Source organism: Salvelinus alpinus, chromosome 24, assembly GCF_045679555.1.
Source record: "Salvelinus alpinus chromosome 24, SLU_Salpinus.1, whole genome shotgun sequence".
Lineage (NCBI taxonomy): Eukaryota > Metazoa > Chordata > Actinopteri > Salmoniformes > Salmonidae > Salvelinus > Salvelinus alpinus.
Genome location: NC_092109.1, coordinates 10,032,675 through 10,055,944, shown reverse-complemented (window position 1 = coordinate 10,055,944; position 23,270 = coordinate 10,032,675). Strand labels below are relative to the sequence as shown.

The 23,270-nt window shown below is 47.5% G+C and overlaps 1 pseudogene; it reads left to right on the top strand.

Annotated features, from left to right (window-relative positions):
* The first annotated feature begins 6,719 nt into the window (after positions 1-6,719).
* Positions 6,720-23,270, top strand: part of LOC139551687 (unconventional myosin-XVIIIb-like) — a 28,306-nt pseudogene continuing 11,755 nt past the window's right edge.

The following is a 23,270-nucleotide window of genomic DNA, read 5'->3' as shown; positions in this document are numbered from 1 at the left end:
CGGATCAGACTCCACCAATCCTAGAGGCCGAGATGGCCCTGCGAAACGAGCAGTTGGTCAATGGAGAGCGAGGCCGCCACCCCACCAATCAGATCTCAAGACCTCCACGCCCCGGCGATGCCTCTCCCCCAAACTCAAGAGCCCACCCCTGGGGGAGACAGCCAAACAGGAAGCGGCCACGGAAACAGGAAATCGGGGCAGCTGAAGCAGAAACAGGAAATTCCAACAGAGCAACCGAAGCAGAAACAGGAAATGAAAGCTGAGCTGTTGAAGCAGGGGCAGGAAGTGAAGTCAGGGAATGTTGACAAATGATGTCAAGATGCCAAAAATGGAAGTAAAGAAAGATGAGCAGAAAGAAGAGAAGAAGAAAGAGGGAGTGATAGAGGAGAGACAGGAGCCTGAGGGGCAACAGACATAATAACAGAACATGAGAGGGAAGAGGTATGATGTCACGTGGTCATGTCCTAAGATATGTACGTACCGTATGCGTGCTATGCATACCTGCTGCACTGGGGCGTCGCAAAGGCACTCGGTTTTTCTAGCAGCGTGTTTTGTAGAGCACGAGACACGTTATGCAGTGTTCTCTGGCATGAGTCATGTGCTGTTTTTTTTCTTTGTGTAGCTCTTAGCCGCTAGGCTACCTGGCTTCCTGGAACATACACCTTCTAAAGAACACACACACTACATGCTGTAGAATACACACAATTTTACATCTCTCTTTCTCCCCCCGCCTCCTCTTTCTTTTTCTCCCTCTCTCTCTCTGTCTCTCTCTGTCTCTCTCTTTTCTCTCTCCTCTCTCTTCTCTCTCTCTTTCTTCTCTTCTCTCTCTCTCTCTCTCTCTCTCTTTCCTCTCTCAATTCAATTCAATTTGCTTTATTGGCATGACGTAACAATGTACATATTGCCAAAGCTTATTTTGGATATTTACAATATGAAAAAAACAAAGAGAATCAAAATTGTCAACGGGACAACAGTAACAACAATAACCAAGGTTCAAAATAACCATACATTGAACAATAACAATAAGCATACAGTAGAGTACATGTGCAGGTTGATTGGTCTGTCAGACACTGTCCCTGAACTTATGGCAGGCAGCAATGTAGTGCGCTGCCAACCCACAGCTCTCTGCGTCCTCCCCCAACAGGACGCGTAGCTTACTCTCATCAAAGAGGTCTTTGAAACCTTTAATAAGGGTTTCAAATTTGGGGAAATGACACTAATTGTTTTATATTTTTCACATTTTGTCAGGAAATGCAGCTCCGTCTCAGGTTCTGCTGTTGTGCAGTGGTTGCACAGCCTTTCCTCTACAGGGAGCCAGGTTTTCCTGTGTCTACCCTTCTCAATGGCAAGGCTGTGCTCACTGAGCCTGTACTTTGTCAAGGTTTTTCTAAGGTTTTGATCAGTAACCATGGTAAAATAGTTAGCCACGGTGTATCGTCGATTTAGGGCCAGATAGCACTGCATTTTGCTTTGTGTTTGTGCTTGCGTTTCCCAATAAGCAATGTAGTTTTGTTTTGACTGTGTTGTAATTTGGTTTATTCTGATTGATTGGATGTTCTGGTCCTGAGGCTTCAGTGTGTTAGTAGAACAGGTTTGTGAACAGGTTTTGAGAAACAGGTTTCTCTCTCTTGCTCTCTCTCTCTCTCTTTCTTCTCTCTCTCTGGCTTTCTCTCTCTCTCTCCGGCTTTCTTTCCTTCTCTCTCCTCTCTCTCTCTGCCAGGTGAGGGATGTGTGGCATGAAGTCGGGAATGTGTGGTCCGTCCACAAGGAGGGCTTTAGCCTGAGTAAGTGGTGGTAATGTAGTGTGGTTCCCTGTATGTGTTGTGTGGGATTGGTCGGTGTGTTAATAACACCCTGTTTTAGCACTGCTTTTCTATCCAGCCCTTCGTACTGCGGGAGCCAGAACACACGTGGCTGAAGCGGCGGGTTGAAAATTCTTCACGGGCTTTGATTCTCTGATTGCTTAAAGAACATCCGATCGCTGATGACTTTGTTTTGTACAGCGCCCCTCGTCACTCCAAAACACTTCAATGACGGCCGTCTCAGACTATAGTATGTAGCGAACGGCAGAGCAGCGGAAGAATTTAGTGTGAGTCGTTAGACTAGAGCAGTGGTTCCCAAACTTTTTATACTCCCGTACCCCCTTCAAACATTCAACCTCCAGCTGTACCCCCTCTAGCACCAGGGTCAGCGCACTCTCAAATGTTGTTTTTTGTCGTCATTGTAAGCCTGCCACACACACACTATACGATACATTCATTAAACATAAGAATAAGTGTGAGTTTTTGTCACAACCCGGCTCGTGGGAAGTGACAAAGAGCTCTTATAGGACCAGGGCACAAATAATAATTTTGTTCTTTATTTAGCCATCTTACATATAAAACCTTATTTGTTCATCAAAAATGGTGAACAAATAGGTTGATGAGAAGGGTGTGCTTGGTTGATGAGAAGGGTGTGCTTGAAAGGATGCACATAACTCTGCAATGTTGGGTTGTATTGGAGAGTCTGTCTTAAAATATTTTCCACACACAGTCTGTGCCTGTATTTAGTTTTCATGCTAGTGAGAGCCGAGAATCCACTCTCACATAGGTACGTGGTTGCAAAGGGCATCAGTGTCTTAACAGCGTGATTTGCCAAGGCAAGAAACTGAGCGCAGCCCAATCCAGAAATCTGGCAGTCGCTTCTGATTTAAATTCAATTTAATTGTTCAGATATCGGTAAGTGGACTGGCGGCAAGGCATGAAAGGGATAACGAATCCAGTTGTTTGTGTCGTCCATTTCGGGAAAGTACGTGCATAATTGCGCACCCAGCTCACTCAGGTGCTTCGCTATTTCACATTTGACATTGTCTGTAAGCTTGAGTTCATTTGCACACAAAAAAATCATACAATGACAGAAAGACCTGTGTGCTGTCCTTGTTAATGCAGACAGAAAAGTTCAGAGGCCTTGCTTTAACAAAGTTAACCATTTTCACTGTAGTGTCCAAAATGTCTTTCAAGCTGTCAGGCATTCCCTTGGCAGCAAGAGCCTCTCGGTGGATGCTGCAGTGTAACAAAGTGGCGTCGGGAGCAACTGCTTGCACGCGCATTACCACTCCACTATGTCTCCCTGTCATGGCTTTTGCACCATCAGTACAGATACCAACACATCTTGAACACCAAAGTCCATTTGATGTCACAAAGCTGTCCAGTACTTTAAAAATATCCTATCATGTTATCCTGGTTTCCAGGGGTTTGCAGAAGAGGATGTCTTCCTTAATTGACACCCCCATAAACGTAACGGACATTTACCAGGAGCTGTGCCAGGCCCGCCACGTCTGTTGACTCATCCAGCTGTAACGCATATAATTCACTGACCTGTATGCGAAGCAGTAATTGTTTCAAAACATCTCCTGCCATGTCACTGATGCGTCGTGAAACAGTGTTGTTTGATGAAGGCATTGTCTGTATAGTTGTTTGCGCCTTTTCCCCCAGCATTCCCCCAGCCATATCCGCAGCAGCAGGAAGAATTAAGTCCCTCACAATAGTATGGGGTTTGCCTGTGCTAGCCACTCGGTAGCTCACCATATAAGACGCTTTTGCCCCTTCTTATTAATGGTATCTGTTGCTTTTATACATGTCTTACTACTCAAAAGTCATCTTTAATCTCGCTCCAAAAACTCCCGTGGCTTGTCATGTTTCATTTCTAAATGTCTGCGCAAGAGTGAAGGTTTCCCGCGAGAGAGTAACGGTTAATGTGATTGGATGTTAATTATTTGACTAGGCTACCTGTATTTGTGTTATTTCGCTGAACACTATATGCTTTATTTTATTTTTGGCAGTGAAACGAGGCTACTCAGGCGGGAAAAAAACCTCACCCAAATGTATAGCCCCGTTGGAAAATATAAATGTACTGTTTGAAAATGTTATAATTTTTTTTTTTTTTTTTTAAGTGAATCACATTTTTATTACTACAACATCTAGCTAGCATTAATCCTATTCGATTTTCATATACTCACACACACATCCCATGAACCCTGGTACACACACACACACATCTGCATTGCTTGCTTGTTTGGGGTTTTAGGCTGGGTTTCTGTATAGCACTTTGTGACGTCGGCTGATGTAAAAAGGGCTTTATAAATACATTTGATTGATTTGAATGACACACACACACTCACTCACAGGGATCAGAGATTAGGGATGCATATCAGAGTTTAATCCCCTGAGACATAAACCCTGGTAATCTCTGTTTAGTTGTGCTGTGAGAACAATACTGAGAATACAGACTAGAATCACAACCAGGAAATCTCCACTATGACTGAAATTTTCTCCACAAAAACAACGATAAATCATGTTGGGACAAATATACAGTGCTTAATTAACTATAGAAGAATGTCTCCCTGTTAACATCAAACACATCTTGTGGTGCCTCTAAAGCTGGAATCCTTAATTGAAACAATAACAAAGCGGCCACCCCGCCTGTGTTTTGATGAAAAGCTTATGGATGGGCCTGGAGAAATGTAACCACTCCCAAATTCAATGCAAGGACTGACCATCCATAGTATCACACGTTTTGTATTTGCAGTTGTTATGGATCTCCATTAGTCCAGGGGTCCAGCAAAGTTATGGCAGTTAAATATTTATTTAAACATTACAATACAGCTTTCACAACATATTGAGTGTGTGCCCTCAGGCCCCTACTCTACTACCACATACAGTGCATTCGGACTTTTTCCACATTTTGTTACATTACAACATTATTCTAAAATGGATCATGAAAAACCAAAAGCAGATAAAAAAAATATCACATTTACATAAGTATTCAGACCCTTTACTCAGTACTTTGTTGAAGCACCTTTGGCAGCGATTACAGCCTTGAGTCTTGTGTATGACGCTACAAGCTTGGCACACCTGTATTTGGGGAGTTTCTCCCATTCTTCTCTGCAGATCCTGTTAAGTTCTGTCAGGTTGGATGGGGAGCGTCGCTACACAGCTATAACTTAGGCCTCTCCAGCTCTGGCTGGGCCACTCAAGGACATTCAGAGACTTGCCCCGAAGCCACTCCTGCGTTGTCTTGGCTGTGTGCTTAGGGTCGTTGTCCTGTTGGAAGAGGAACCGTGGCCCCAGTCTGTGGTCCTGATATCTCTGGAGCAGGTTTTCATGAAGGATGTCTCTGTACCTTGCCCCGTTCATCTTTCCCTCAATCCTGACTAGTCTCCCAGTCCCTGTCACTCAACAACAACAACAACAGCATGAGGCTGCCACCACCATGCTTCACCATAGAGATGGTGCCAGGTTTCCTCCAGATGTGACTCTTGGCATTCAGGCCAAAGAGTTCAATCTTGGTTTCATCAGAGCAGAGAATCTTGTTTCTCATGGTCAGAGTCCTTTAGGTGCCTTTAGGCAAACTCCAAGCGGGCTGTCATGTGCCTTTTTACTGAGGAGTGGCTTCCGTTTGGCTACTTTACCATAAAGGCCTGATTGGTGGAGTGCTGCAGAGATGGTTGTCCTTCTGGAAGGTTCTCCCATCTCCACAGAAGAACTTTGGAGGTCTGTCAGAGTGACCATTGGGTTCTTGGTCAACTCCCTGACCAAGGCCCTTCTCCCCCATCTTCTCAGTTTGGCCGGGCGGCCAGCTCTAGGAAGAGTCTTGTTGGTTCCAATATTCTTCTATTTAAGAATCATGGAGGCCACTTTGTTCTTGGGAACCTCCAAAGCTGCAGAAATGTAATACCCTTCCCCAGATCTGTGCCTCGGCACAATCCTGTTTCAGAGCTGTGTGCTAGTAGATTAAACAGGCAGCTCGGTGGATTCAGCATGTCAACACTTCTCACAAATACAAGTGGTGATGAAGTCAATCTCTCCTCTACTTTGAGCCAGGACATGTATGCATATTATGAATGTTATTAATGTTAGCTCTTTGTGTACATTTAAGGGCCAGCTGTGCTGCCCTGTTCTGGGCAAATTGTAATTTTTCTAAGTCCCTCTTTGTGGCACCTGACCACATGACTGGACTGTAGTCCAGGTGTGACAAAACTAGGGCCTGCCTTGTTAAGAAAGCAGAGTAGCGCTTTATTATGGACAGCTCTCCCCATCTTCACTACTGTTGCATCAATATGCGTTGACATTTTACATGTACATTTTAGTCATTTAGTAGACGCTTTTATCCAGAGCAACTTTCAGTAGTGAGTGCATACATTTTCATACTGGTCCCCCGTGGGAATTGAACCCACAACCCTGGCGTTGCAAGCGCTATGCTCTACCAACTGATCTACACCATGACAGGCTACTCAACTTGCTCAATTTCCTCATTTATTTATTACAAGATTTACTTGAGGTTTAGGTATTAGTGAGTGATTTGCCCCAAATACAATGCTTTTAGGTTTTGAAATATTTAGGACTAATAAACTGTATTTCTTGCCACCCATTCTGAAACTGACTGCAACTCTTTGTTAAGTGTTGCAGTGATTTCACCTGCTGTGGTAGCTGGCGTTTATAGTGATGAGTCATCAGCATACATAGACACACAGGCTTTACTCAGAGCCAGTGGCATGTCATTAGTAAAGATTGAAAGAAGGGGCCTAGACAGCTGCCCTGTGGAATGCCTGACTCTACTTGGATTATGTTGGAGAGGTTTCCATTAAAGAACAACCTCTGTGTTATGTTAGACAGGTAACTGTCTATCCACAATATAGCAGCCATAACACACGTTTTTCCAGCAGCGGATTGTGATCGATAATGTCTAAAGGTGCCCTGAAATCTTACAAAACCGCCCCCCACAATCTTTTTATGAACAATTTCTCAGCCAATCATCAGTCATTTGTGTAAGTGCATGTCGAATGCCCTTCTTGATGTTAATTTGTTTACTGTGAAATAGCATTGTATGCGTTAAAACACGTTTTTTCCCCCAAACGTTTACTAGGCTATAAAGTGTTTTGAGGCTATACAGTGTTTCTTTATATTTCCTTTTTTACAAACATTGGAGTAAAACAAGCTTCTATTTTGGGTTCTGATGGGGTATGACAGTGGATCTAAGCTCATGAAGCATTTATAAGTTATTTTCTTCAAGAATTAACTTCTCACGAGTCACCAACCCTGATCCGGTAGCACCCCCCACCCCCCACCCCACTGAGTAGCATAGCTAGCATAGCGTCACAAGTAACTTGTAGCATCTAAATATCATTAAATCACAAGTCTAAGACACCAGATGAAAGATACAGGTCTTGTGAATAAAGCCACCATTTCAGATTTTTAAAATGTTTTACAGGGAAGACACAATATGTAAATCTATTAGCTAACCACGTTAGCAAAGGACACGATATTTTTACTCCCAACAGCTTTTTCCTGCGTCAGTAGCTATCACTAATTCGACTAAATAAAAATATATATAGCCACTAACCAAGAAACAACTTCATAAGATGACAGTCTGATAACATATTTATGGTATAGCAGTTTTTTTGGGGAAAAATGTGCATTTTTCAGGTATAAATCACAGTTCTACATTGCAGCTGCAATCTGAAATAGTGCTGACCCAGCCAGAACAATTACAGAGACCAACGTCATATAACGAATTACTCATCTTAAAACATTTCAGAAAAATACACAGCGTACAGATATTGAAAGCCCAACATCTGGTGAATCCAAACAATATTTCAGATTTATGAAATGTTTTATAACGAAAACAAAATGTAGCGCTAAATTAGCATAGCTATACCAGGCAGATTCGGCTAGGCGCCCACGGCCAGTTCACATGCACAACAGATATGATATAACATCGTAAATTGGGTCTTACTATGGCTGATCTTTCATCAGAATGTTGATCAAAGTGTCCTTTGTCAAGATGAGTCGTTGGTTCCGTTCAGAATTGTTCCTTGCCCACTCCATTTAGCACAGGTACCGGTCGAGTGGCACGGATCTCAAACGTAAATAAATTCAGACAACGGAACACCACAAAACTCCAGAAAAAATTCAAATAATCTGATTAAACTATATTGAAAAAACATACATTACGATGATCTGGTCACATGTATCAAACAAAATTCGACACGGAGATAGTTTTCATCCATAACGCCAGCAAAACAGTACACAATCGCAGCTCCAACTCGTGCGAATCAGAAAACCGGAAGTTGTCGGTCACGCCAAAGAAATAGCTCTCATTTCACGTCAGTCCCAGATAAACAAGATATTTTTCCTCTGACGTCCTCTTGACACCCAGAGGAAGGCCAATGAGGTGTGTTTCGGGTCATAGGGGGCACGACCATATATAGGCAGAGCGTTGAAGCTGGCATACACATCTTGCTTTTTTCTTCTTGGTCATGGAAAGTGCTGTCAAATGACTTCTGTATCACTCAGAGACAAAATTGAAACGGTTTTAGAAACTAGAGGTTGTTTTCTTTCCAATGGTATTATTGATATGCATATAGTAAGAGCAATAATTGAATAAGAGGCAGTTTAATCTGTAGAGCAAATTATGCTAATGGGAAAATAGCACCCCCTGTATTCTCAAGAAGTTTTAATGAGCATATATTAATACTTTTTTAAATCCAAAAATGGATGTAGCAACTAAGGATTCTAGCTTTAAGTAACTAATGGCTTTGTCCTGAGACTTGCCAATTGGTGGGTTTATACTGAGATTGTCTGTGATTGGTGGGTTCTGTGTTCCAGCCACTCAGCTGAAACCAGACAAGGGAACCTCAGATCTCCCAGCAGGCCAAGTGAGAGTCAGAATGGGGGAAGACGGAACACTGCATGATGTCATGGAGCATGACATCCAGAAGTCTCTCTCTCTCTTTCTCTCCAGTTGAATCCATCTGAGTTGAACCTGTGTGAGGACCTGAGTGACCTGAGTGTGGAGCGCTCCACACTTTAACCAGTCGAGCTAAAGCCAGCCTGCCCCTCACACACGCTGGACCCAACCTGCTCAACTTCTGGCCGCCGCTGAACCAACACGGAAAGGTCAACACACACACACACTGCAGGAACGCTAGTTTCTGCTGAGTGATTCATTCCGGGAAACCCAGTGTGTCTACTCTCTGGTCCATCAGTGATAGGAGCAAGGTGTTATCTGTAGTTCCACGGGAACTAGATGATAAGGGAATGTTGTGGTCTCCTCTCCCCAGACCCCTCATTCCCGTCGTGGGGACAGTGTGTGGGACGCTCCCCCTGCCCTGGCCGCTCTAGTCAGGCGTGTGTATGTCTCCAAGGTAGGCACGCGCAGGGACCAGAGTGTGTGCGCGGTGGGACGCAGTGGCACGGGCAAGACCACCTCCTGCCAAGCTTTCACCCACACACACTCCTCAAACAGGCTGGCACGGTCGGAGACAGCGTCAGTGGTGAGTGCTTTGTGTGTGTGTGTGTGCATTGCGTGCATTGTTTGCGTAATGTAATATGAAATCTTTGTGTATTTATGAAGGGTGTGAGGTAATAGTGTGTAGAATGTTGTCTCTCCTTGTGTGTGTGTTTCCAGTGGAGCGTATTCAGGCAGTGTTTACGATCCTGAGGTCGTTTGGGTGTGTGTTTCCAGTGGAGCGTATCCAGGCAGTGTTTACGATCCTGAGGTCGTTTGGGTGTGTGTTTCCAGTGGAGCGTATTCAGGCAGTGTTTACGATCCTGAGGTCGTTTGGGTGTGTGTTTCCAGTGGAGCGTATTCAGGCAGTGTTTACGATCCTGAGGTCGTTTGGGTGTGTGTTTCCAGTGGAGCGTATTCAGGCAGTGTTTACGATCCTGAGGTCGTTTGGGTGTGTGTTTCCAGTGGAGCGTATCCAGGCAGTGTTTACGATCCTGAGGTCGTTTGGGTGTGTGTTTCCAGTGGAGCGTATCCAGGCAGTGTTTACGATCCTGAGGTCGTTTGGGTGTGTGTTTCCAGTGGAGCGTATTCAGGCAGTGTTTACGATCCTGAGGTCGTTTGGGTGTGTGTTTCCAGTGGAGCGTATCCAGGCAGTGTTTACGATCCTGAGGTCGTTTGGGTGTGTGTTTCCAGTGGAGCGTATCCAGGCAGTGTTTACGATCCTGAGGTCGTTTGGGTGTGTGTTTCCAGTGGAGCGTATTCAGGCAGTGTTTACGATCCTGAGGTCGTTTGGGTGTGTGTTTCCAGTGGAGCGTATTCAGGCAGTGTTTACGATCCTGAGGTCGTTTGGGTGTGTGTTTCCAGTGGAGCGTATTCAGGCAGTGTTTACGATCCTGAGGTCGTTTGGGTGTGTGTTTCCAGTGGAGCGTATCCAGGCAGTTTTTACGATCCTTAGGTCGTTTGGGTGTGTGTTTCCAGTGGAGCGTATCCAGGCAGTGTTTACGATCCTGAGGTCGTTTGGGTGTGTGTTTCCAGTGGAGCGTATTCAGGCAGTGTTTACGATCCTGAGGTCGTTTGTGTGTGTGTTTCCAGTGGAGCGTATCCAGGCAGTGTTTACGATCCTGAGGTCGTTTGGGTGTGTGAGCTCTCAGCATAGCGACGCCTCATCTCGCTTCGCCATTGGTTCTCTGTCTGGACTTCAACCACGCTGGACTGGCGTCTGCTGGACACCTACAGGTACACACACACACACACACACACACACACACACACACACACACACACACACACACACACACACACACACACACACACACACACACACACACACACACACACACACACACACACACACACACACACACACACACTGTTGCCCGGTATGCAAGTATATTGCTTATAATGTTACAGTATGTACAGTATCATAATATAGTTGTCTCAATGTCCTCCCTCCTCTCCCTCCTTTCTTTCTTCATCCCTCTTTCTTCATCCCTCTCTCCTCTTCTTCTCCAGACTATGATGTTAGAGAAGCGGAGGGTGTGTCAGAAGATGGAGGGAGAGAGTAACTTCCTGGGATTCTCCCAGATGCTGGCTGGACTCAGTACAGAGATGAGGTACACACACAGACACACACACACACACATGCGAACACACACACACTCTTACATGACTTCCTGTCTCCTCCTGATAGGACGGAGCTGCAGATGCACCAATTCTCTGAGGCCAACTCTTTTGGAATAGTCTCTCCCACCAAGGTAACCTGGAACCTTTTTTACATTTTTGGGCCGTATTGCTTACTCTACCTCAGAAACTAATAGGCCCATCTTCCTCTCCTCCATGCCCTCCTCCCTCCTCTCCCTCCGTCAGGTGGATGGAAAGCAGCGTACATCGGTGTTGTTGCTGGTGGCCACGGAAACGCTGGACTTCTCAGCCGATGAGCAATATGGCACGTCCTGGCAGGGTTATACCATCTTGGAGCAGCGGGGGCCTGTAAAGGTACAGACTGTATCAACATCTCGCTCTCCATAACATATGACACTTTGTGAAGTTGAGCTGTTAGTAGGACCTCCCATGCCAATACTTTCTCTCTTTTCCACCTTCCTCTTCTTAGCTTTTTCCCTCCGCTTTTTCTATCCCCTCTTCTCCCTCCTCTCCTCTTCGCCCCAGTGGGGCGTAGGGCGTTTGTGAGTTTCGACAGTGCCCAGGTGGCCAGCGGTGTGTTGGGGTGCGAGGGGGAGGAGCTCCACACGGCCGTGTTCAAACACCACATCAGACAGCTGCTGCAGAGAGCCACCGGAGGCAGCAGAGAGAGAGACACGCTACTGCAGAGAGCCACCGGAGGCAGCAGAGAGAGAGACACGCTACTGCAGAGAGCCACCGGAGGCGGCAGAGAGAGAGACACGCTACTGCAGAGAGCCACCGGAGGCGGCAGAGAGAGAGACACGCTACTGCAGAGAGCCACCGGAGGCGGCAGAGAGAGAGACACGCTACTGCAGAGAGCCACCGGAGGCGGCAGAGAGAGAGACACGCTACTGCAGAGAGCCACCGGAGGCGGCAGAGAGAGAGACACGCTACTGCAGAGAGCCACCGGAGGCGGCAGAGAGAGAGACACGCTGCTGCAGAGAGCCACCGGAGGCGGCAGAGAGAGAGACACGCTACTGCAGAGAGCCACCGGAGGCAGCAGAGAGAGAGACGCCCTACTGCAGAGAGCCACCGGAGGCAACAGAGAGAGAGACACGCTACTGCAGAGAGCCACCGGAGGCGGCAGAGAGAGAGACACGCTACTGCAGATGCAGAGGAGGGTAAGAGGGAGACACAGGCACTCGCACGCAGGCAGGCAGGCATGCACACACACACACACTCTGTGTCACTGCCTCACTGTGTCTGCTCCCGACCACCCATCTCTCTCTCGCTCTCTCCAGGTCCCAGGCTGAGTGCTACTCAATGTGTAGATGGCATGGCTTCTGTAGGAGGAACTGTTCACGGCTATAGTGTCACTCATCGACAGGTACACACAAGCCTTTTATTTTTGCCTGTTCAAGACTAGTAGAGTACAAGTGCAGGCACAGAGTCATCAGATAGAATTGTAGTGTCGAGCCACCTCATGCAGTGTAGCCTGGGTGTTTCCCGCCGTCTCTCCCCGGACACAGTGGAGAGGAGAGGGCTGCAGGCTGGTCTGAACTCTGTAACAACTACCTACACGAGAGACTGCTGGAGAACTGCTACTCACACACTTTCACACACACACGCTGGACAGATACGCACAGGTACAGAAACACACACGCGCACCTTTACACACTCACACAAACATGTAACGTAGTGTGTACTGTTGTTCCAGGAGAGAGTTCCAGTAGACTTTGAAGCTCCAGAGACCAGTCCTGCTGTGGTAGTGTCCTGCTGTGGTGGTGTCCTCCAGAGACCAGTCCTGCTGTGGTGGTGTCCTCCAGAGACCAGTCCTGCTGTGGTGGTGTCCTCCAGAGACCAGCCTGCTGTGGTGGTGTCCTCCAGAGACCAGTCCTGCTGTGGTGGTGTCCTCCAGAGACCAGTCCTGCTGTGGTGGTGTCCTCCAGAAACCAGTCCTGCTGTGGTGGTGTCCTCCAGAGACCAGTCCTGCTGTGGTGGTGTCCTCCAGAGACCAGTCCTGCTATGGTGGTGTCCTCCAGAGACCAGTCCTGCTGTGGTGGTGTCCTCCAGAGACCAGCCTGCTGTGGTGGTGTCCTCCAGAGACCAGTCCTGCTGTGGTGGTGTCCTCCAGAGACCAGTCCTGCTGTGGTGGTGTCCTCCAGAAACCAGTCCTGCTGTGGTGGTGTCCTCCAGAGACCAGTCCTGCTGTGGTGGTGTCCTCCAGAGACCAGTCATGCTGTGGTGGTGTCCTCCAGAGACCAGTCCTGCTGTGGTGGTGTCCTCCAGAGACCAGTCCTGCTGTGGTGGTGTCCTCCAGAGACCAGTCCTGCTGTGGTGGTGTCCTCCAGAGACCAGTCCTGCTGTGGTGGTGTCCTCCAGAGACAAGTCCTGCTGTGGTGGTGTCCTCCAGAGACCAGTCCTGCTGTGGTGGTGTCCTCCAGAGACCAGTCCTGCTGTGGTGGTGTCCTCCAGAGACCAGTCCTGCTGTGGTGGTGTCCTCCAGAGACCAGTCCTGCTGTGGTGGTGTCCTCCAGAGACCAGTCCTGCTGAGGTGGTGTCCTCCAGAGACCAGTCCTGCTGTGGTGGTGTCCTCCAGAGACCAGTCCTGCTGTGGTGGTGTCCTCCAGAGACCAGTCCTGCTGTGGTGGTGTCCTCCAGAGACCAGTCCTGCTGAGGTGGTGTCCTCCAGAGACCAGTCCTGCTGTGGTGGTGTCCTCCAGAGACCAGTCCTGCTGTGGTGGTGTCCTCCAGAGACCAGTCCTGCTGTGGTGGTGTCCTCCAGAGACCAGCCTGCTGTGGTGGTGTCCTCCAGAGACCAGCCTGCTGTGGTGGTGTCCTCCAGAGACCAGTCCTGCTGTGGTGGTGTCCTCCAGAGACCAGTCCTGCTGTGGTGGTGTCCTCCAGAGACCAGCCTGCTGTGGTGGTGTCCTCCAGAGACCAGTCCTGCTGTGGTGGTGTCCTCCAGAGACCAGCCTGCTGTGGTGGTGTCCTCCAGAGACCAGCCTGCTCTACCGGTAATAAACACAAAACCCCCCCTGCTTCCTGTACCTAACACATACACAATAAAAAAACGTATAAATAGACTACAGCTCCCAGCCTCCTCTGGGAGCACTGCCAGCACTGCCACCAAGGGGGGAGGGCCTCCCGAGTGGCGCAGCGGTCCAAGGCACTGCATCGCAGTGCTTGAGGCGTCACTACAGACCCGACCTTGTTGCAGCGATGAGACAAGATCGTAATTGGATATCGAGAAATTGGGGAGAAAAAGGGGGTTAAAAAAGGGGGTGAGCGTCTGTGTTTGTTTGCTAGTGTGTGAGTTTGTGCAACAGTAAGAGTTTGGGCGAGAGTGTGCATGTCAGTGTTTTGTCCGTTTCAGTGATACAGAAGATATTGTGCAAGCAGTGGACATGTCATTCTGCTGTGTGGTAGTGTAGACGTTCAATTCTAATCTCTGGTTTGTCTCCTCAGTGCGTCAGTGTGAGCAGCCCCTGCAGTGTGAGGTGAGCCACCTGATGGGTTCTGACCCGGTCAGATATGACCTGACTGGGTGGTTCAGCCTGGTTCAGAGCAACCCATCTGCTCTCACCACCATCTCACTGCTGCAGTACTCCTCTGTGTAAGTGTTGCCCAATCTCAGATATACCTCTCCTTGGCTTATTACCATATTGTGTCAATCCAACTCTATCAGATCTACTAAACGTGTATTATTGATGTGTGCCGTACAATTTTTGTAATAAATGTTTGCGTCAACCTTTCCTTCCCTTTCTCTCTCTCTTTCCAGTGGGGTAGTGAAGACGCTGTTCGGCCCCCGTGCCTCTGTGCCCCCCCCCCCCCCCCCCCCCCGTGTCGAGGTTTGGGAGGGGTGGAAGGGGGCAGCCAGCGCTCGCTACAGAGGAGAGGCACTGTCAGAAAGACCTTGAGTGGAGGAATGGCCGCCATACGCAGGCACTCCCACTGTGTATCAGTCAAACTACAGGCCGTAAGTACCCCAGTATACACTCCCACTGTGTATCAGTCAAACTACAGGCCGTAAGTACCCCAGTATACACTCCCACTGTGTATCAGTCAAACTACATGCCGTAAGTACCCCAGTATACACTCCCACTGTGTATCAGTCAAACTACATGCCGTAAGTACCCCAGTATACACTCCCACTGTGTATCAGTCAAACTACAGGCCGTAAGTACCCCAGTATACACTCCCACTGTGTATCAGTCAAACTACAGGCCGTAAGTACCCCAGTATACACTCCCACTGTGTATCAGTCAAACTACAGGCCGTAAGTACCCCAGTATACACTCCCACTGTGTATCAGTCAAACTACAGGCCGTAAGTACCCCAGTATACACTCCCACTGTGTATCAGTCAAACTACAGGCCGTAAGTACCCCAGTATACACTCCCACTGTGTATCAGTCAAACTACAGGCCGTAAGTACCCCAGTATACACTCCCACTGTGTATCAGTCAAACTACAGGCCGTAAGTACCCCAGTATACACTCCCACTGTGTATCAGTCAAACTACAGGCCGTAAGTACCCCAGTATACACTCCCACTGTGTATCAGTCAAACTACAGGCCGTAAGTACCCCAGTATACACTCCCACTGTGTATCAGTCAAACTGCAGGCCGTAAGTACCCCAGTATACACTCCCACTGTGTATCAGTCAAACTGCAGGCCGTAAGTACCCCAGTATACACTCCCACTGTGTATCAGTCAAACTACAGGCCGTAAGTACCCCAGTATACACTCCCACTGTGTATCAGTCAAACTGCAGGCCGTAAGTACCCCAGTATACACTCCCACTGTGTATCAGTCAAACTACAGGCCGTAAGTACCCCAGTATACACTCCCACTGTGTATCAGTCAAACTACAGGCCGTAAGTACCCCAGTATACACTCCCACTGTGTATCAGTCAAACTACAGGCCGTAAGTACCCCAGTATACACTCCTACTGTATATCAGTCAAACTACAGGCCGTAAGTACTCCAGTATACACTCCTACTGTATATCAGTCAAACTACAGGCCGTAAGTACCCCAATATACACTCCTACTGTATATCAGTCAAACTACAGGCCGTAAGTACCCCAGTATACACTCCCACTGTGTATCAGTCAAACTACAGGCCGTAAGTACCCCAGTATACACTCCCACTGTGTATCAGTCAAACTACATGCCGTAAGTACCCCAGTATACACTCCCACTGTGTATCAGTCAAACTACAGGCCGTAAGTACTATAGCACTGTAAAACACACACATACAAAATCCGACACTTCTAATGTGTATCTGAGGATGTTTTTCTCCACCTCTCTCCTTCCCCCTCCATCCAGGATGCTCTATTGAATCTGATTGGTCGAGCCAGGCCAGTGTGTGTTTGCTAAGACAGACAGCGGTAGCGGATGTTTTGACGTCCCTGCACTCAGGGTCCAGCTGCACTCTGCACACATCCTCCCCTCCCTGCAGCTCTACCGCACAGGTTAGTGTTAGCCTAGTATTAGCCCTTGTGCACAGGTTAGTGTTAGCCTAGAATTAGCCTGTGTGCACAGTTTAATAGTGTTGGCCATTCTGCATAGGTTATCAAGTTGATAAAGGGAATTTTGGTGCCAACATCTTGCTCATCTGTATATCTATGGCTCTGAAGGCTCTCTCTTTCTCTCTCTCTCCCCCCTCTCGCTTTATCTCCCAGGTTATTCGGAACACGTGACTCTGAGTGACTTCAGGTGTCGTTTCCAGGCTCGGTCTCCTCTGGTCATGAAACGGTATGGTTCAGTCTTCATCACCCCGGATGAGAGGAAGGAGGTGGAGGAGCTGCTGGTAGATCTGGATCTGGACAGGAAGGGAGGGAGGGCTTCTGTTCTGACAGTACTGAGCTCCTTAGAGTCAGTCTCTGACACAGTGTGAGTGTGTCAGAGACTGTTTCTGAAGATTAGCTAGTTACACTACTCCCTCGCTTTCTCTCTCTCTCTCTCTCTCCCTCTCTGTCTTTCCCTCCCTCTCTGTCTCTCTCTCTGTCTCTCTCCCTCGCTTTCTCTCTTCCTCCCGCTCTCTTTGTCTCTCCCTCTTTGTCTCTCCCTCCCGCCCTCTTTGTCTCTCCCTCCCGCTCTCTTTGTCTCTCCCTCCCTCCCGCCCTCTTTGTCTCTCCCTCCCTCCCGCCCTCTTTGTCTCTCCCTCCCTCCCGCCCTCTTTGTCTCTCCCTCCCTCCCGCTCTCTTTGTCTCTCCCTCCCTCCCGCTCTCTTTGTCTCTCCCTCCCTCCCGCCCTCTTTGTCTCTCCCTCCCTCCCGCCCTCTTTGTCTCTCCCTCCCTCCCTCCCTCCCTCTCTTTGTCTCCCCATTCTTTCTCTCTCTCCTCTCCTCTCCCCAGGTGTTTATGAAACGAGGTGTGTTAAAGTACTTAGAGCAGCAGAGAGACAAGCTGGTCAGTGATTGGCTGGTTCAGCTACAGGCTGCCTGTATGGGACACCTGGCTAGACAACAATACCGCAAAATGAAGGCGTCTGACCCATGACCTTTAACCCATGACTGCTAACCCAGGTGAAACATGTTGTAATGTGTTAGGTAGGTGCTGGTGTAACACACATTCAGTGACTCTGGCATGACGGTATCACCCGATAATGTGTCTACCTATAATTGTGGTTAGGTACAGGTGGTAGGATGCCGGTGTAACACACATGTATCTCTGTCTGTCCCCATACAGGTGTAGCAGATGGCTGTGAGGTGTTTCCAGAGTAACATCCGTACTCTGAGACTCGTGGCCAAGTGGAGCTGGTGGAAACTGCTGTGTAGAGTACGCCCCCTACTGGATGTTAACATGGACGACCAGAGACTCAGAGCCAAGGAGGTAGGAATCGATTCACAGACTACTCAGTGATTCAGAGCTAAAGAGGTATTAGTTCATTCAGAGACTACTCAATGATTCAGGGCTAAATGGGTATTAGTTGATTCATGATTTAGAACCAAAGGAACTACTTGATCCAGAGTCCAAAGCCTTTTGACTCGACCCAAAGACAGAGTTACAAGAGCTTTGCTTTAACAGTGGAGATTTGGAGATGTGGTAAAATACTTTGATTCCCCAGGACGAGATCATGGCTCTGAGACGACGGCTGGAGAAGTCTGAGAGGGAGAGGAACGAGCTGAGACAGACCACTGACATCCCGGAGACCAAGTTGGGAAAGTGTAAAGTTATAGGGATAGTAAATTGTGTAAAATTATAGGGATAGTACATTGTGTAAAGTTTAGTTCTGGTTGCGAGTAAAGATGTGGGTCTCGTAAGTGACGGCGGTGTCGTCGGGAGCTAAGTGACGAGCGTTTCCGTGGTGAAGCTGTCAGTCAGGCGCTGGACACGGAGAGAGGAGAGAGACTACGACTCACCAGGGAGAAAAAGGAACTACAGGTAGCATTACCACACATGTATCTATCTCTGTATAACTCAAGGGCCACAGCACAGTTACAATTGTGTCACATAATGCAGTATGTAATCTCGGGTTAACCCAGAACTAAAATCTCACGTCATTTCCATAGTCTGTCCACGACAGATTATACACTGTGAGGTTATCTCATTCTCTCTTCCTCTCCCTCCCTCTCTCAGGCTCATCTGGACCAGTGTAAGGTCACCAGGGGGGCGCTGGAGAAACAGTTGGAGGAAGAGAAACAGAAAGTCCAGAGCAGAGAGTCCTGTACGGGGACAAGCTGGGGAACTACTATAGGTAACTGCCTTTCATTTTGATTGAACAATAGGTCAAACTCACACACACTGAACTGAAGATTTGACTGCACTGGATGTTAGCTGCTGATCTGGGTTATACTTCATGATGCATCGGTGAGAGTGCAGAATAAATGCCAGAATGCCAGTTTTGACACAGAAAAAGCAACGCAAGAGTCACATGGGGGAGGGTTTGTAGTAAGGTTATTATGGTTATGTGATATTATTTGTTTTCATTTATATTCGTTTTTACTTGAAATTCAATTTTTTTTCAAATTTGATTTCAAATCAAATTGTATTAGTCACATGCGTCGAATGCAACAGGTGTAGGTAGACCTTACAGTGAAATGCTTACTTACAAGCCCTTAACCAACAATGCAATTTAAAAAAAATATGGATAAGAATAAGAGATAAAAGCTGCAAGTAATTAAAGAGCAGCAGTAAAATAACAATAGTGAGACTATATACAGGGGACCGGTACAGAGTCAATGTGCAGCGGCACCGGTTAGTTGAGGTAATTGAGGTAATATGTACATGTAGGTAGAGTTATTAAAGTGACTATACATAGATGACAACAGAGAGTAGCAGCAGCGTAAAAGAGGGGGGGGGGCAATGCAAATAGTCTGGGTAGCCATTTGACTAGATGTTCAGGAGTCTTATGGCTTGGGGGTAGAAGCTGTTTAGAAGCCCCTTGGACCGAGACTTGGCGCTCCGGTACCGCTTGCTGTGCGGTAGCAGAGACAACAGTCTATGACTAGGGTGGCTGGAGTCTTTGACAATTTTTAGGGCCTTCCTCTGACACCACCTGGTATAGAGGTCCTGGATGGCAGGAAGCTTGGCCCCAGTGATGTACTGGGCCGTTCGCACTACTCTCTGTAGTGCCTAGCGGTCGGAGACTGAGCAGTTGCCATACCAGTCAGTGATGCAACCAGTCAGGATGCTTTCGAAGGTGTAGCTGTAGAACCTTTTGAGGATCTGAGGACCCATGCCAAATCTTTTAAGTCTCCTGGGGGGGAATAGGCATTGTCGTGCCCTCTTCACGACTGTCTTGGTGTGTTTGGACCATGACAGTCCGTTGGTGATGTGGACACCAAGGAACTTGAAGCTCGCAACCTGCTTCACTGCAGCCCCGTCGATGAGAATGGGGGTGTGCTCAGTCTTCTTTTTCCTGTAGTCCACAATCTTCTCCTTTGTCTTGATCATGTTGAGGGAGAGGTTGTTGTCCTTGCACCACATGGTCAGGTCTCTGACCTCCTCCCTATAAGCTGTCTCGTTGTTGTCGGTGATCAGGCCTACCACTGTTGTGTCATCAGTAAACTTAATGATGGTGTTGGAGTCGTGCCTGGCCATGCAGTCATGAGTGAACAGGGAGTACAGGAGGGGACTGAGCACGCACCCCTGAGGGGCCCCTGTGTTGAGGATCGGTGTGGCGGATGTGTTGTTACCTACCCTTACCACCTGGGGGCGGCCCGTCAGGAAGTCCAGGATCCAGTTGCAGAGGGAGGTGTTTAGTCCCAGGATCCTTAGCTTATTATTGATTTTAAAAAAAAATTGTTTTTATATTATTTTCTTCCAGTTTTAGTGTTAGGGACAGAAAGAAGCCTATGCGCGGTAGGTTAGAAGCCATTTATGTGTTGGCGTATAGTTTGTGTTTTCTTGTCACTTCATGCCACTGGGGGGCAGTAATAAGGTGATGCTCATAGGTTTGGTTATGTTTCAATTATAAATCAATCTTACATGGAACCCAAACCGGCTGCGCACGTGCGCTATCGTGCATACATTTATTTTGTCCCCCTACACCAAACACGATCACGACACGCAGGTTAAAATAGCAAAACAAACTCTGAACCAATGACATTAATTTGGGGACAGGTCGAAAAGCATTAAACATGTATGGCAATTTAGCTAGTTAGCTTGCACTTGATAGCTAATTTGTCATTTTTAGCTAGCTTGCTGTTGCTAGCTAATTTGTCCTGGGATATAAACATTGAGTTGTTATTTTACCTGAAATGCACAAGCTCCTCTACTCCGCCAATTAATCCACACATAAAACGGCCAACCGAATCGTTTCTAGTCATCTCTCCTCCATCCAGGCTTTTTCATCTTTGAACTTATATGGTGATTGGCATCTAAACTTTCATAGTATTACCACGACTACCGGCAAAACAGTTCGTCTTTCAATCACCCACGTGGGTATAACCAATGAGGAGATGGCACGTGGGTACCTGCTTCTATAAACCAATGAGGAGATGGGAAGAGGCAGGACTTTTAGCTCGATCTGTGTCAGAAATAGGAGTGACTTCTATTTTAGCCCTTGTCATCGCAGACGCTCGTTGGCGCGCGCGGGCAGTGTAGGTGCAATAATTGAATAACATGGATTTCAAAATGTATTTTGCAACGCTCGCGCACGCGACGTGTCCGGTCTGGTCAGCATCTTAGGCCGCATTCCAAAGTTTAGACGTTGCTGACGCCTGACAAATCTTCAACGCCTGGACAGGTATTTTAAGTATCAGCTAATCACATATGTTATTGCATGGCACGCAACCATTGATGGCACGCAACCATTGATTGACGCATGCAACGTCTGAGCAGGGGAACGCAACCGTTGTCAGCTTATTGTCCCCACCCCAGAATAAAACATCTCACTAGCCAATTTTCTGTTTGGAGCGTGGCCACTATGGTCTGCCTATTGCCCCCTTCTTCCCTGTTGTTAGCTAGTGAATGCAAATATGATCTATTATATTGGCAAGATGTTCAATTAACCCCTCTAGCAATGAAATACATGTCCTCAAAGATGGAAGGCAGGCGGGAGGAGACAAGATCAGGTGGGACCATTCTAGCCAACTTATCGGTACATTTGTAACAACTTAAACATTACTCTGTTTGGTCAACTAAGCCTCACGTAATTTGACACTTTCTCATAGACCTCCATGCAAAAAGGTCTGCTTATCTCGCGGGGACAGATTTTGGGCAGAGGTAATCCTCTTGCCACGCCTTGTCCTCCTTGGTATTAGCTTGTAATAGTGACGCACATGCTAGGCATATTTGAAACATTGCCATCTACTGGCAGCATTTACCTGCCAGAATCAGAAGCTCGAAAACCCCATTACAAAAAAAGTTTGAAAACCCCAATAGATTTTTGCTTAAAGTATTCTTTATTTTATTTGATAAAACTTAACATAATTTATGATACTTTTTATTTTATTTGGTTTTGCAGACGAAGATATTAGTTTCAGTTTTTCAAAAGTTTTTCTTATTTTTATTTCAGTTTACTCAATAGTTTCTCCAAATGTAGTTTTAGTTTACTATAATAACCTTGGTTTGTAGCAGAGTCACATGGGAGGAGGGTTTGTATGGAGGTTGGGTAAAGTAAATGTAAGGTTTGCCGGTTAAGGGGTTTGGATTGGCCTTTTAGGATGGTTGCGGGAAAAGGGGGGGGGGGGGCATCTGGAGGGAGGGGTTGTGATTGGGATTCTTCATGACTCTTCTCTACACACATCCCTTTAAGCCGAGGGTCTGGGTGTTAACACAAGGTTCAAGGTCTCAGGCAAGGTTACTAATCACATGGCATGAAGTTGGCCAAACCACCTCCACTTATTTTGCACAGCCTTATTAACTTCTGCTGTGTTTGTGCTCATTTCTGTGTGTGTGTGTGTGTGTGTGTGTGTGTGTGTGTGTGTGTGTGTGTGTGTGTGTGTGTGTGTGTGTGTGTGTGTGTGTGTGTGTATATGTGTGTGTAGGAGAGCCAGGCGGAGGTGGTACGTGTGCAACAGCAGAAGGAGGAGCTGTGTGCCCAGACCCGTGACCTCAGTGTGCCCTTTCACCTGGCCTCTGATTCGCTGACGGACCTAAAGAAGCAGCTCCGCCTCCTGGAGACCCAGACCAATGAGAGAGCAGAGAAGTTCACCAAGCTCACTGCCAAGATACAACAGGTGCAGCAGGTATGCATGCGCGCACACACACACACACTCACGAACATATAGCACACTCTCACACAGACAAACTAATTTGCAAGCTGTCTGAACTCAACTGTCTGCTCTCTCTCTCCCTCTTTCTCCACCTCTCCCCCTCTAGGTGCACCTGCGTTTTGAGATGGAGATGGAGAGAAGGAAACGGATCCATCACAAAGAGCTGGAGGATAAAGAGGAGGAGTTAGAGGACGTACACAAGTCCTCTCAGAGACGGGTAGGTCACCGCTACTGACCACAGACTGGGACCACTGCGTAGGGCTAAAACAGTTACTGAGTGTCAGCTGTTTGAGAAGGTTTGAATCCTGCGCGACCTGCCTCCACATGGTTTGAATCACAATAGACCAACATAGCTGCTGTAGTAGGTCAAAGCCGTGTTCTAGAAAACCTTGGTAGAGCATGGGCGAAGTAGGCTTGTACAGTTTCTCTCTCTTCCTGCTTCCGATCAATGCCCTACTCCTCCCTTAAAACGTTGTTTTTGTGTTTAATATATAAAGTGCATGGTTCCTTTTGTTTGCCTGTTGAACACGGTTACACTATGTCCTCTAAAACGCCTGGTTCCTTTGCTCATTTGTGGTAATTGTAACCTGGTTGTTTTCATTGCCTTGTAGCCGCGTCAGCTGGAGGTGCAGTTGAAACAGGCGGTCGTCCACGAGAAACACGGCCAGGAGGGACTGATAACTACACTCTGTGACCAGGTACACACACACACCA